The following is a 13,596-nucleotide window of genomic DNA, read 5'->3' as shown; positions in this document are numbered from 1 at the left end:
TTGAATAAGCTCAATCCACTCTTTGGACTTGGTGTGAATGTGAAGTACTATCTTGTATTATGAATGTTTTCTTCTTCTGTGGGAATTTTTCTCTTCTGGGCTACATAAAGGCATTTATGAAGTAAAGAACACTGTTTTTACACTTTCGAGTACTGAGGTTTCTGTTTATCCCCCTATAGAGACTTTGGCGTCTGTCAAAATAATTCAATCCCAAAAACACACGTAACCTTGGTCGTAACATTTCTTTGATGTATTTTTCTAGGAAGATATCAGCTGCTTGAGACTCTCTGTTTCGAATAATTCCCTGTAATTCTTTGCAACGCATATCATAATATGTATTCAGTACATTTCACATGATTTGCGTGTCCACTTCCTTTGCTTTCAATTATGACTGCAGTGATTGTTAAATAAACTATTGAGCGTTTTGAATAGAAACCTTTACCATGATGTCACAAAGCTTCCTACTCACATTAAGGGCTAACAAAATGCGCAAAGTAGTCGCCACGAAAGAGAATCGAAGTCTAGTTCGAGTAGACTTTCTTTTGCATATCGGTTTTGTACAAGGTCTCAGCACGCCTCTGTCCTTGACAAAATCTTCCAGATGAAGACATATTGCTTAGGAATTGATTCCACAAGATATGAACAACAAAAAGGCTAACTTTCACACTTTGTGCAATGTCTGAACGACTCTTATGTGACCCGATTTGAAAAATGGGATTGGTTTCATAGCAGTCACCTCTCAAGTGATGGCTAAAGGTCTTTTCTACGAAGTAACTTTAGGCCTTTTTATTTATATTCAGAACTTTAAATAATGGCTCATTCTAAAATACACCTTTTCATCCAGTAATGAGTTACATAAACTAGAGCAATGTATGTTAATTCTTGTAAAGATGTACAGATGAGTGCGGGATTCCATTATTAGGTACATAACCAAATTTGATTAAGATTGCACAAATTTTTCAGCGAGTTATTCTCAAACATCTTTTACTTAACCAATGCAAAATAGCAATTCCGCGAGTGTAATTTATGTGTAGTTCTCCAAGAATCCAAGAATGAATAGGAATTGCTTTTACTTTAACACCTGAAATATGAATGAGGGTTAAGAAGCTTCAGATTAACATATGTGGGCTAATGCATATGTAACTGCGTTTCTTTACTTTTAAACATCTCGCATTATAGATTGTATTCTCATTCACTCTATCTGTGTCGGTATACTTAATATATGTAAAACTAGAATCATTACTAGGTGACAAACGTAATGATTTACATTGGCATATATAACGTGAAAAACAGCTGGGGCAAAATAAATCGGAATGGGAAAAAAATAAATCAGTTCCAATAATTTACAAGAGACCAAAAAAAGTACAATATTTTAAAACCTACGAGTAATAATTTCCACAATAATATTACTAAAACAAATTTCTATGGAAAAAAACTAAATCAAGCTAATTTTATAATTATATGTGTTTTCACACAAGTACTTATTTTTCATAAAAGTTCCTCATTTCTCAGAACTCATTTACGACCTCATTTGTAATTAATTCTTTAAATTTAAGGTCTCATTTATGACCGCAGTTAACTGAATGTCTTGTGCATTCAGGTTTTATTGCTGACTTCAAACTACACTGAATTTAAATGCATACTTACCTTTTCAAAAATAAGATGTCGTTCTTGCAACGCGATCTTAGTCTCCGTCTATTCTCGCTATAAGGAAATTGAAAGAGATTTAAAATGTATTTCTTAGAAGTGGAACTACCGTTATGAACAGACTTGGAAAGGTTTAGTTTTTGCTCGACAGCGCTTTACGCTTAGCTCCCAAATTGCATGTGAACACCAAACCACTTGACGTAATTTTTATCTTGAAGAGGGAACGAAACATAATGGCAATTATTGAAACGAGCATTTCTAATCATAAGAATCCATTGAATAATGCGTATAGCTGCTTTGCGTTATCGAAACTGGACTAAATTTGCGAAAGACTGAAAATATAATTATTTGTACTACGCAAACTCGAAATAACAGTGCATTACTCTTCTTACAGTGTCATTGTCTGATTAACAATAAAACACATCAATTTCAGAAAACCTATTTTTTATTTGGAAAATGGGAGGGATTCAACGCTTACTTCCCAGAGTCCTTGGGAGTAAGTGGAAAAACAATTCATGCATCGTTATTAACTGCAACTTGAAATTACAAAATTATGGACCGTCTTATAGCCAAAATTTGATTTCGCTTACATTCTTGTAAATGTAAAATCGTCGTATATTTTGATAATGTTCCGACCAAAATTTCATTTTTCTTTTTTAAACCTGAAAACTTCTTGTATATAATTTTTTTATAACCGAAAAATTTTGTGCCTAAGTTTCTTATGACGAGAATAGAGTGCATTATGAGTGAACTTAATCGCAATTATTTTTATATATGTTACTGTGTTATTATGTACTATATATTTTACTATTATTTTCAATTGATGTTGTTTATAAGTATTTTGTAAAAGTATTCTGTATTTTATCAGAGCAGTGCCTTGATATATTTTCACCTGAGGGAAAGATGTGAATATGCGCCCCTGTATAAGCCAAATTAAGTGTGTTTGTGTACTTTTATATTCAATAAACGTAACCATATTAAATCACACCATAAATTTTATATTTTTAATCATAACGTTATATATTTAGAAAATTTAAAATTTACAGTTATTAAATGAAAACGTTAAAAAGTACCTTTTTTGATAAACAGCAAATAGCAGTGAAATAATTTGAATAGTACTTATAATTAATATAAAAGTATTATATTAATACCCAAGCTTTTTTTATTTAATTTTTCTTGCTTTTAACGAATAAAATCGACAGTGTTTTTTCTCAAATTTAATCAATATTTTACACACAAAATATGATATTTAAAAGTTTTCTCAGGAAAAAGAGAAAATTTTGCATAATGTTTTTGAAACATCTTTTATCTTAATCACTGGCAGCCTAAAAAATATTCTTAACGCAATAACCGAAGTCAGAAATGACTGAACTAAACACTATTCCTAAATTATTTTTAAAAGGTCTGATTTGGCTTTAGTCAGCAGAATTACTGGAGTATCGTAATTTATAAGACTATATACTACTCATGGAATATCTGGACCATTTAATCTTTTCGACATTTAGGTACTAACTTCTTCTTTTATAGAATATTTGAATCCGATGATATTATTTTTTCACTGGTTAGAAAATGGAAAATGGAAGCTATCTTCTTTAATTTTTGACATCTCCGTTTTAGTTATAAGTTTGTAAGATCTTTCAGCTCTATTAAAAGTTCATAATTTTTCTGATAAATTTAAATCTTTTATCAATTAATCTTGAAAATCTGATTTCCATAGAAATATTCATCGTGAAAGCTAAAATTTCAAATTTCTCAAAAATATTTTCTGTCGTCTTCGATAAAGAAATAAATATACCTTTACCTATGCATATGTTAAGTATGGCAAAGCATAAAAGAGCTGTTTGCATAAATAGAAGGGGACTTTCTAAGAATAACTGGCTCGTATTTACGTTATACATGAAGGCAAACACCTCTGTAGCCAACCCATTCTCTGGAATTTATATTAACCTATTCTTTTTCTTACAGTTTTATATTCCTCGATGATACGTACAAAATTTTAAATCTCTTTTCTCTGCTATTTCAACCCATTGCAATGATTTATTATTTGATGTCATATATAAATTTGGTAGTTATATGAAGTGATAATAACGACCTGAAAATTATATAAAATAGGTTTCTGTCTCATTTTAAATGTTTAGTTGTTAACGATTAATTATTTTTTAAAATTTGGTTTGGTTAACTGATAAAGAAAAGATATATAACCTCCATTATATTGCTTTAAATTTACTGTTTTAAGACTGGCTTAAGAATTGAAATCCAATAATGATAATTTATCTTTAGAAATCTTTATAAAATTTATTTCTAATCTAGCTTTCCTTCTAGCCATTCTCCTGAGGCAAGCCTAACCTCAGTTTTAGCCTAACTCGTCTCACCCTTGTCCTGGCTCTCGTAGTTGTTGTTGCAGTAGTAACAGTGGTGTAGTAGTATATAGTAGTGTCTCGTAGTCTCGTAATTACTAGCGAAATGACAGAAGTGCACCGAGGCATCTTTGCTCTGAGAATAGTTATGTTATCACAACTGAGAATGTTATCTCTGAGAATGTTATCACAACAAATTATATTTTTGCAGGTGATTAGATAAATTAATTTGAAATTTATATTTGTTTCGTGTAATAAAAGACGAAGTACAGTTTTGAAAGTCGCTGAAATGCAGTGACAAAAGAAGTCACCAAACAAAAGTCACAGTTATCTTATGGCAGTCAAAGACTGAATCCTTTTTAGAGCAGGAAAATCTTCTTAAAAATATAATACTAATGAATATTAGGGAGTCTTGGTTCCAAACGTCTGTTATATTGAAAGATGATGTAGGAGCTGCTCTAAACTATTATTGTACGTTTAGGGGTCATGGTCTCCCTGCATACTTACTCAAGGAGCAGAAGTGAGCAGCATGAGCTATGTTAGGTGAATTTCATACACTTCTAAAGCTCCGATTCTTGAGGTTTAGCACATTTTTATACCATGTTAAATGGATCATGCAGTTTCTCTAAATTCTCTGTTATCCGTGCTAATTAATGCACGTTCAACAATAACGAAAATTGTTCTGTAAAATTGTAATCAATGCATGGGAACCGTAAAAAATATATTCTCCCTCCCCCACATCTTATAAACAATCGATAGTAAAATGCAGTTTAAGTAAAATTATAATAAAGTGCATTTAGATATTTTCAGTTTATCTTTTGGTAAATGTTTATGATTTTTTTCCTTTGAGATTCATGTTAACAGTCTGTCAGACAGTATGATAAACACTGTCTAAATCTATGAGGCCACCAAATACAACACAATTTATTCATCCAGCTTATCTAACAATTTGTTTGCACTTTCCAATGTCCCAATCGTAGCCATACTTATTGGGGTTTCCCTTCTTTATGGTCCTCTTCGTCTATTTTACTCCCTCTCTCCCTTAATACTCGTTTAAAGATGTCTTAGTGCGACGCTTTTGTCAACCTCGATCTACATTTCTTTCTTGTCTTTTAAATCTCTCATCTGTAGAAATTCAATCAACATAATTTATATAGTTACCTTTCATCGGTAGAATCTTCCTACTTTAGGCTGTAAGTATTCAAATGTTATTTGTTTTATAACTGTTAATTTCTTCCAAGAAGTCCTAAATTTTTCAACTTCGTCAAATACCGGTCTCAAATTATTTTTTCTTGGAAAGGCACGGATGATTGAGTATGCAGTATATTCAATAAAGATTTCTTAATATGTGAACACACTGGTGAATCAAAAGGGAGTAAATCGTTAAAATATCTTCTTGAAAGATACGAATATTAAGATGCAAACTACAAGGAAAATTTTATTTGAACCTCAGACTTAATATAACCGTTAAAACCATAGTTTTTTAGAAATGTTTGTTTAAAAAAAGACGGGAAAAGATGAAAGGTGACTGTGCATATCCTATCGTATCACATATGATACTGTAGATTGCAACGGGGCGTAAAAGTATAATTGATGTTCTGATTGGGATAAACACTGAGATTTAGCTGCGGTTGACCGTTATCTAATTAGACCATATGTCAAGTATGATAGATGGCTGCTAGCTGATGTTTATGTTTTGATGTAAAAGGTTCTTTGCTTTCGTCGCTACTAAACCAATTGTTGACTTAATTTTTAGTCCTGTTTTTGTTTACTAAATTATTTTTGGAATGGGGATTTTAGGAACTTTAATTAGGAAATTCTTCGCTCTTTTTTTTTCTGCTAGAATATATTTTTTTCGGATAGATTTTTAGGTGTTAATTCATGTCATTCTAATATATGCACTAAAACAATTTTGTTCTTGTTCTGACATTTCTTACTTCTTCTCTTTCAGGTTTCTAGTGATTTAATGCTGCATTGTCTTTCAATGATTTCTTGGTAAGTTAAGATCTTAAATTAATAAATTCATTGCTTTTATGTTAGAAATTCAACTGTTGTAATGAAGTAGTACATTATGACAGTTGGTCTTACTTTTGAAAATTAATTGTGATTAACAAATCATAATACAATTCTGTGTAATTAATATTATCACTTCTTGCAAGTTTCCCCTCGTTCAATGAATGGAACAGTTGTTAAAACCGCTGAATACTGGGATTTCGACCTGGGTTCGATCTCAGATGAAAGGACTGGCTGCGTGGTTGGTATTCAGGAGTTCTCCCATATGTAAGTTAAATACGACCCAGTTTTTATTAGAAATTCCTCCTTCATTTAGGCTCTAGTGCTGTGCCATATTTAAATAACCTTACCTAACCTAATGTTATCCGTTCTATAACAACCTGACTCGTGATGAAAACCTTTGCTCGGGAATAGCCGAAGCCATTAGTCGTTTAGCTGACTCATCACCAAGAACATTATCCGGCGTGCGTCACAAGGGGTTTGCTTATACTCCTCTAACAAACTCACGACAAGTGCCAACAAGCTCTCATATCTAACAATATATAACTCATTTTTATATATTATCATGTATAAGGCGGACAATACACATATAAGCCAGTCTTAAGCGGTAGTCGAACCCACACCTTTCGTTTCGAGTTAGTCAGCAACTTTCACTGATGCTTGCAAGACTCTGATGCTTGCAAGTTGAATAGGCGATTTTTTAAAGCAAGCATTGATTTAGACATGCAAGCGTACTGTTTGCAATTAAATGTGCTGCTCATTTTTTTTAATCTTATATCTAATACTTTTCCTCGTGTTAAGTTTCAACTAACTCTGAAGCATTACTTTGTTCCTTAAGCATTACAGTTTCAAATATAGGAAAGAAAAGTTTTTACATTATATCCGCAGATTTTGGAATTCATAAATTTACATTCAAATATTTTTTCTAAGTATAGGCTCTTCATTGAACTTTTACAGTATATTCATTCTAGAATTCTGTGTGAAAGCATATAAGAACTCAAAAACTATTTAAATAAATTCCATGGAATATTTGTATTAAAATATATCTGTGTCTTAGATGGTTATTACAGTATTAATCATTGATCTATCGAACGTCAGTTTGATTTTAGATCTGTTTTTTAACCTTAATCTTCCTAGGTCTAAGGTACAAGCTAACATGCTCTTAGTATACTCAGAAAATTTATACCGAAGAGTAATTACTGAAAGTTATCAGTATGAATGTGAAAATTTTCATTTTTTCTCCAAATCTGGACTCAGTTCTTCTAGAAATTAAGGAGATTCGAACTTTTCGAAAAGTTTAAGTTTGAAAATATTATCTCTAGTTTTTAGTTAATTAAATATTAAATAATATTTTGTATCATCTGGTACGGCATTTTTTTTTTTTTTTTTTTTTTTTTTTTTTTTTCAGATTTCTGATCTAAATTTACACGAAGGTAAAACTGTTCATTTACTACAAAGGTAGAAATATCGTCTGGTAATCTGTACATTTTGATGGGATGTTTTCAAGAAGAAAATTTTCCTGGCAAATGCATAGTATTTAGTTAACACGAACCTTTGAAATTATAGGCTACTTCTTTTTCGTTAAACGTCCGTCAGTGTGGCATTCTTACTAACAGTGATATTTCCATTGTTCCAGGAAGCGAAAAATTTCGTGGCTTTCGAAATATATTGTCTGTAGTTTAATTATCGTTAAACACTACTGCAAAGTTTTGGGTTGCTTTCCTTCAGCTGAATTTTATCTTTCTCAAAATGAAATCGCCCAGTTTCGCTTTGCACCTTACCCCAAGAAAGGGTCTATCTATTCTTGAGCAGTGTAGATCCTGCTTTTTTGCTTTTTTTTTTTTTTTTTTTTTTTTTAATATTGAATCATCTTTTGTCATGGTCTGTCCTTATCGCTGAGCCTGATATCTTGTATTGTCACTGAGATTTTCCCACTTGCCCTTAGCCTCAGCATCTGTTCTTTGTACGGTAAACAGATTTTCTTTGAAAACCCCGACAGTTAAACACTATGTGGATTGCCGCCTATGACCTTGAACGGCCCAAATAAGTATCTTTAACCTGCTCACGTGTATTGCAGCTTAATCTGAAAATAAAAGGCTGAATGAATTAAAACGTTGTATTAACAATTTGTACACGACAAGATCGGGGGAAGGCATTCCAGTATGTTGCCCAACTGTCATAGCACTCTTATAATCTTAACGCCTGATGAAGCATTCAAGTCATGTAAAGCTGCTCCGACGAGATAATTTTCTCCAAGGCATGTATAAGAAAGCATTTCATTAAGAAAAGTATAATAATAAAGTGATAATAATAAGTGAAATAAAAATTTTTAATGCTTATCAATAATTTTCCATATTGAGAACGAAATCCCATTACCCATGAATGCATCGTGTGATGGAACCAATGAGCAATGTTCCTTTTTTATTTAAGTCATTATTAAGTCTTCTAAAAAAAAGGAAATGCTATTCTACTAAAACCTATTTGTGGCGGAAAAATAAACATGTTTAAAACCTTCGTTAGTTGTTTCAATCGCAAAATGTAACTTTGAAAATGTTAAACAAAAACGTTTTTAAATGAGTTTATTAATTAAATTTTTAATGTAAGCTTGTGATATTTATTACCATATCGTATTGCGTGAACTACTGTGATTAAACACAGTGTGATTCAAAATGGCTTTACGTAGCCGTTCAATGCAGTGGCAAGAAAGTTTTCCCTATTTATAATTTTCTCCTATTTATTTATTTATTTATTTTTCTTGAGAGAAACGAGTTTGAGATTATTACCTCAATAATGGTTAGTATTTGTTTTATGCTTGAAGGAAATTTTTAAAAATGTCACCGGTAATAAGATCATTGTATTATAAGTTCACGATAAAACAATTAATTTATATTAATACTAAATTGGATGCTTGAGGAAACTGAAATCGATTTCATTAAATGCCACAATTGCAATAGTTTTTATCTACGAATCATATACATTTTCCATTTAAATATTATAAGTTTTGTAATGAATTCTCTTCTTTCGAACGTACGGATGTCATTCACTGTACATATGTAGTAACGTAAAATACACAGAAGCAAAATAGTCCATTTTATTGAGGTCCCTCTTGATATGGATTATTTTTTTATTTACTAAAAAATTTGAAGTCGACCAGTTGTCGAGTAGTTAAAAACGCTCACCACTGGATTCAAATTATTGATGACCGGCTAGCATTTAATATGAAGTAGATTATAAAATATGAAGCTGCCAATGAAATCTGAAGTAATAATTTCAAGTTAAAAACTTAATATTATTGGCACTTTTTTAGCATTTTATGTAGCGTTTAATAAAGGATATAGTTTGCAGCAAAGAATTAACAAACAGTAATTTCTTTTATTATTATTGTAAAAAAATTAATGCATATAAGTTTTCACTTCAACTTTTATCTGAGGTTTCCCATTAAGCATCCGATATAAGCCGATATCAGCCTTTGTCTTGGAACAGTCTCAATATTTTATTTACTATATTTTTAATTTTTATAACCGAAAAAGTAAGCCCGCTGATGAAAATAATATTCCACTCAAATTTACTTTTAAATGTATCTGACGTATGAAATAAAAATGAGTAAAAATCAAAAGGTACCTGTACTGATCAAATTTTGGTATCAAATTTCAAATATATAAAAACCGATACAGAATTGCTTTCTTGCTGTCTGTATTCATGTCTTCACTATTTCCCTATATTCAAGTGAGAAACTGATCCCTTAGTAAATTTGCATCAAGCTATTTTCTTTCAAGCTTGCTATTTTCCAATAGCATCATTTGTGTCTATTGAAGGAAACTAACAAATTTTTATATTAATTCACTTGATGATAGTATTTCTTAAATTCCAAGAAATTTCTTATTGCTTTTCATTTGATCAAAACTATATTTTTTGTTGTTGTTTTGCTGTGACGACGTTAATTTAAAGATTATTGACTAATCCATATCTGCTTATATTATATTACACCTTACGATGATGTAATAAGAACTAGTAGATATTAGTTCATAATTACTAAAGTAATGTAACACCATGCGATGTCAGTTTAATAGCATTATCCGTAAATAAATATCCGTAATAACACACATACGCAGACCCTCATACATATAAAATATACCTAATGCACTTCTCACATCGTGGCACATGATAGATGACCTTCTCATCGTCATTGGTAACGGGTTCATCATCACTTGGCGTAAATTTTGGCGTCTATTGCGGCTTGTCCGAAGTATAGTAACCTGTGTCTACCGATATAGCTTCTGATGGGCGAAAAGGGGAGGGTTAAACAAGGAACGTGGGTTTGAAACTGTGACTAGAGCGCCGGTCACACCCTGTGTATTACAATAAGGGGCAGCTCGGTTATGGGAAGATTTTTTTTAATTGACAACCCATCTTTAAACCGTAAGAGGCCGGAAGGAGTTCCTTATTTGAAAGAAGGTAGGCTGTTGAGTTGTCGGAGCATTGTTTGAAGAGCGGAGCTGAGTCGACGAAATAACCGTTTGTTTGCAGGGATCTTTGCTTTGACTTATTATCTATTAGATACCATGACGAACGGAAAAGTTAAATGAAGCTTAGCTTGTTCGATTTCCTTGATAGTCGCCTAACAGGTGCACTTCTCAACTGATTCTTCTCTCTATTCTCTTCTTTTGGAGGTAGGGTCATCCCGAGAGATGGAGGAAGTACAACGGCCTCGGATATACTGTTGATTTCCTGTTAACTGTTCACTTTTTGTAAAATATAAGGTAGGAACAAATCCATGGTTAATGGCATTTGTATGCTACTTAATTAGTGTAATGTATGTTGATGCATTATGCTGATGCGTATTCATAGTATGCATGTTCATCATATTATGCATCCTACCATGCATGTACACTTCACATACTATGCATGTTCTTGACACACTGTTACAGCTCGCGTTAACTTCATAGAAGGCAATTTTGTAATTTTGAAGCAGGAAACATGAAAAAAATGAACAGTGAAGGATTCCAGCATCTGACCTCTTGCTTACTAGGCAGACGTGCTATCTAATTACTCCACGAAAGCACGCCGTAAGCAGGCAGAAAATATCTTATAACCATTGAAGTATTCCTTAATGTCCTTGTTACATTTTTATGACTTTCTGAAATCTCTCAAAATACTGCTCCTTCGGATGAGACTTAGGTAGCAGAAGGTAGCTCGCAGATACGATACCTGCTAAGAGAAAAGCAGGATTAAAAAGGACTACTACTTCTTACCTCCCTTTCGACTCCCCTTAAATTGCTGGGTGGGCGCCTGATTGAACATGTCTCGGACTAAAAACGCAACATTCGTTCAAGGGTTGTCAATGCCCATTTTTCAAGTAAAACATGAGGAAGATCTTAAAGGATGATTTTTGAGGTCCTAGGCCTATGACTTATGGGCCTAGATAATAATCAGACTCTAGTTGGGTTGTAGCTGCACCGTGCAAGGAAAATTTTATACCTTCTCATTATCTACCCTGGGAAATCATAAGAGTAGACTATAGGGCTGCATTGGTAAAACTTCGTTGCTCCTGAAGTAGCGGGACATGTGTCCGATAGCTCTCGAAATTGATAGAGTTTTATTCAAAATCTATACCAAATATTTTCTTCTCTTCCCCTCCCCCCTTTTTTTTCAATTTCAGAGCAGCTGCATACTTTCAATTAAAAAATATTCAATTTAAAATAATGTGCATAAACCCGAGCCGTATTAAGGGGAGAGAAAGGCACGCGTTGCCTGGAATTCAAAGTTTCTTGGAGCATCAAATTAAATGTATGCGCAAAAAACTAATTTGGCCAAAATTTTATTAAAATGCATAATTAAGTAATCAGAATATATTTATATAGGTTTCTTTAATTATTTTGTTCTTGCATTCTACTTCGCCGGGGCGAAAATACACCCTGAAAAAAAATAGTCACGTCTAAAGACGCTCCTTCTTTGTTAGGATGATTTCAGAAAACTTACTGTCTGTTTCCTTATCGCGGTTAGCAGCGAAACCTATAGTAAGCATTAAAATTCATGCCGAAACATGAATCTTTGAGTCATTTAAAACATTTTTATAATTGGAAGAATATGTCTACGACCGACGATAGGGAAAATAAAGACCGGATAAGGACTTTTATGAGCAAGTTGTGCATTACAAACTGGCCAAATACCTGAGACAGAAGGGGCAATAAGTTAAATTTTGTAAATATATAAAATAATATCAAAACTCAAATCTTCTCTTCTTTCTCCCCTCTGTGTTAATGACAGTAGATTTATATAAATGCTTTTAAATCATCGTACTTTTCTACAATAAGTTATTCCTGACCATTTACGAAACTAAAGGTTGCACATATGTTACCAGGCAAAATATGAAATTAGGCACTCTCTACAGTGCCTAAGATAGGATGTCCATGGATATAAAACGCATATATTTTCGCAGATTTCCTAGGAATTCTTTGAAATATAAAAAGGTAAATCCGCGAAATTTAATCCCCCCTCATTTGAAAGTATTTTAAAACTTCCGATACTGGCGTTTAATGGTCCAAGTCGACTCGCATCAGACCAGACGACTACAGCACTTCCATGATTTGCTCTGCTGGCTTTGTCTGGTGGTAGAAAAAATATTTAATTTTGGCCTTGTTGCACAAAAAAATGGCTGAGCAAGCTCCCCCCAGTAGGGAGGAATCACGGAATGTTGACGTGCAACGATGATTCTACGGAGAACGATCCAAAATTCGAGCCAGTGCCGCTAACAGCTGTGTATTTTAACCAGAATTACTTACCAAAAGTTAGTTAACGATAACCAAAATGCTATAAAAAAACTACGTTGCTTTTCACTGCTGAATCGTGTTGATATGATGGTCGTAGAAAACAAAATAAGCTGATATCCTAAAAAAAAAAAAAAAAAAAAAAAGGCTCACGAAAACTGTTTATGTGACAAATTCTGAGCTATTTAAGGTACTTCAGAAAGGAGATTTAGCCATTGGACATAGAGGACATGACGGAATTTGTAAAGAAATCTCATACGAATACAAAGCCAAAAAATTTATTTATTGCCATAAAAAATTTATTTGCCATGACAATGAACTGCACATTACATTTGCGATTCGTGTCAGAAAAAGAGAAATGTTAAAAGGGTGTTGTAGTAAAGCTTTTGATAGTTTTCAGAACTAATTTCTCATTGTCAGGTGAAAACTGATTAATTTTCAGTCACATCCTGACAGGGACTATTAGCTTATAATAGCACACCAAGCAGTAGCATGCCGTGGTTGTTACGGAAAGGGACTAGACATGAAGAAAAATTATATCTCTTTCTAAAACAAGAGCCCACTGGTAGTGGTAGTAACCGGCTTAAAGATGAGAAAGTTAATTTGAACATCAGTGATACAATAATAGTTAATATGCTCTGATAAATTTATAAAAATTGGTTAAAGAAAGGAAGTCAAACTGATCGTACCATAGTAAATAAATAATATTTTTAATCTGATGTAGGTCATAAAAAATAAATAATTAGTTATTTCTTACCTCAAAAAGAGCACAAGGTCAGCAAAACAGATTCTACTTCAAATGACTTGTATGA

General features: G+C 32.6%; 1 protein-coding gene across 5 annotated transcripts in view; it reads left to right on the top strand.

Annotated features, from left to right (window-relative positions):
- LOC118188762 (uncharacterized) overlaps positions 1–13,596 on the top strand; it is an 819,948-nt gene that overhangs the window by 482,310 nt on the left and 324,042 nt on the right. For all 5 annotated transcript variants that reach the window (XM_085809659.1, XM_085809661.1, XM_085809660.1 and 2 more), the window contains one exon: positions 5,956–5,999. The gene's annotated coding sequence lies outside the window, so the exon portion shown is untranslated. The remainder of the gene's footprint in view (positions 1–5,955; positions 6,000–13,596) is intronic.

The sequence above is a fragment of the Stegodyphus dumicola genome, chromosome X2, assembly GCF_044657685.1.
Source record: "Stegodyphus dumicola isolate Sdum_Otavi_A_Nest chromosome X2, ASM4465768v1".
Lineage (NCBI taxonomy): Eukaryota > Metazoa > Arthropoda > Arachnida > Araneae > Eresidae > Stegodyphus > Stegodyphus dumicola.
This window is presented reverse-complemented; position numbering and strand designations above follow the sequence as displayed.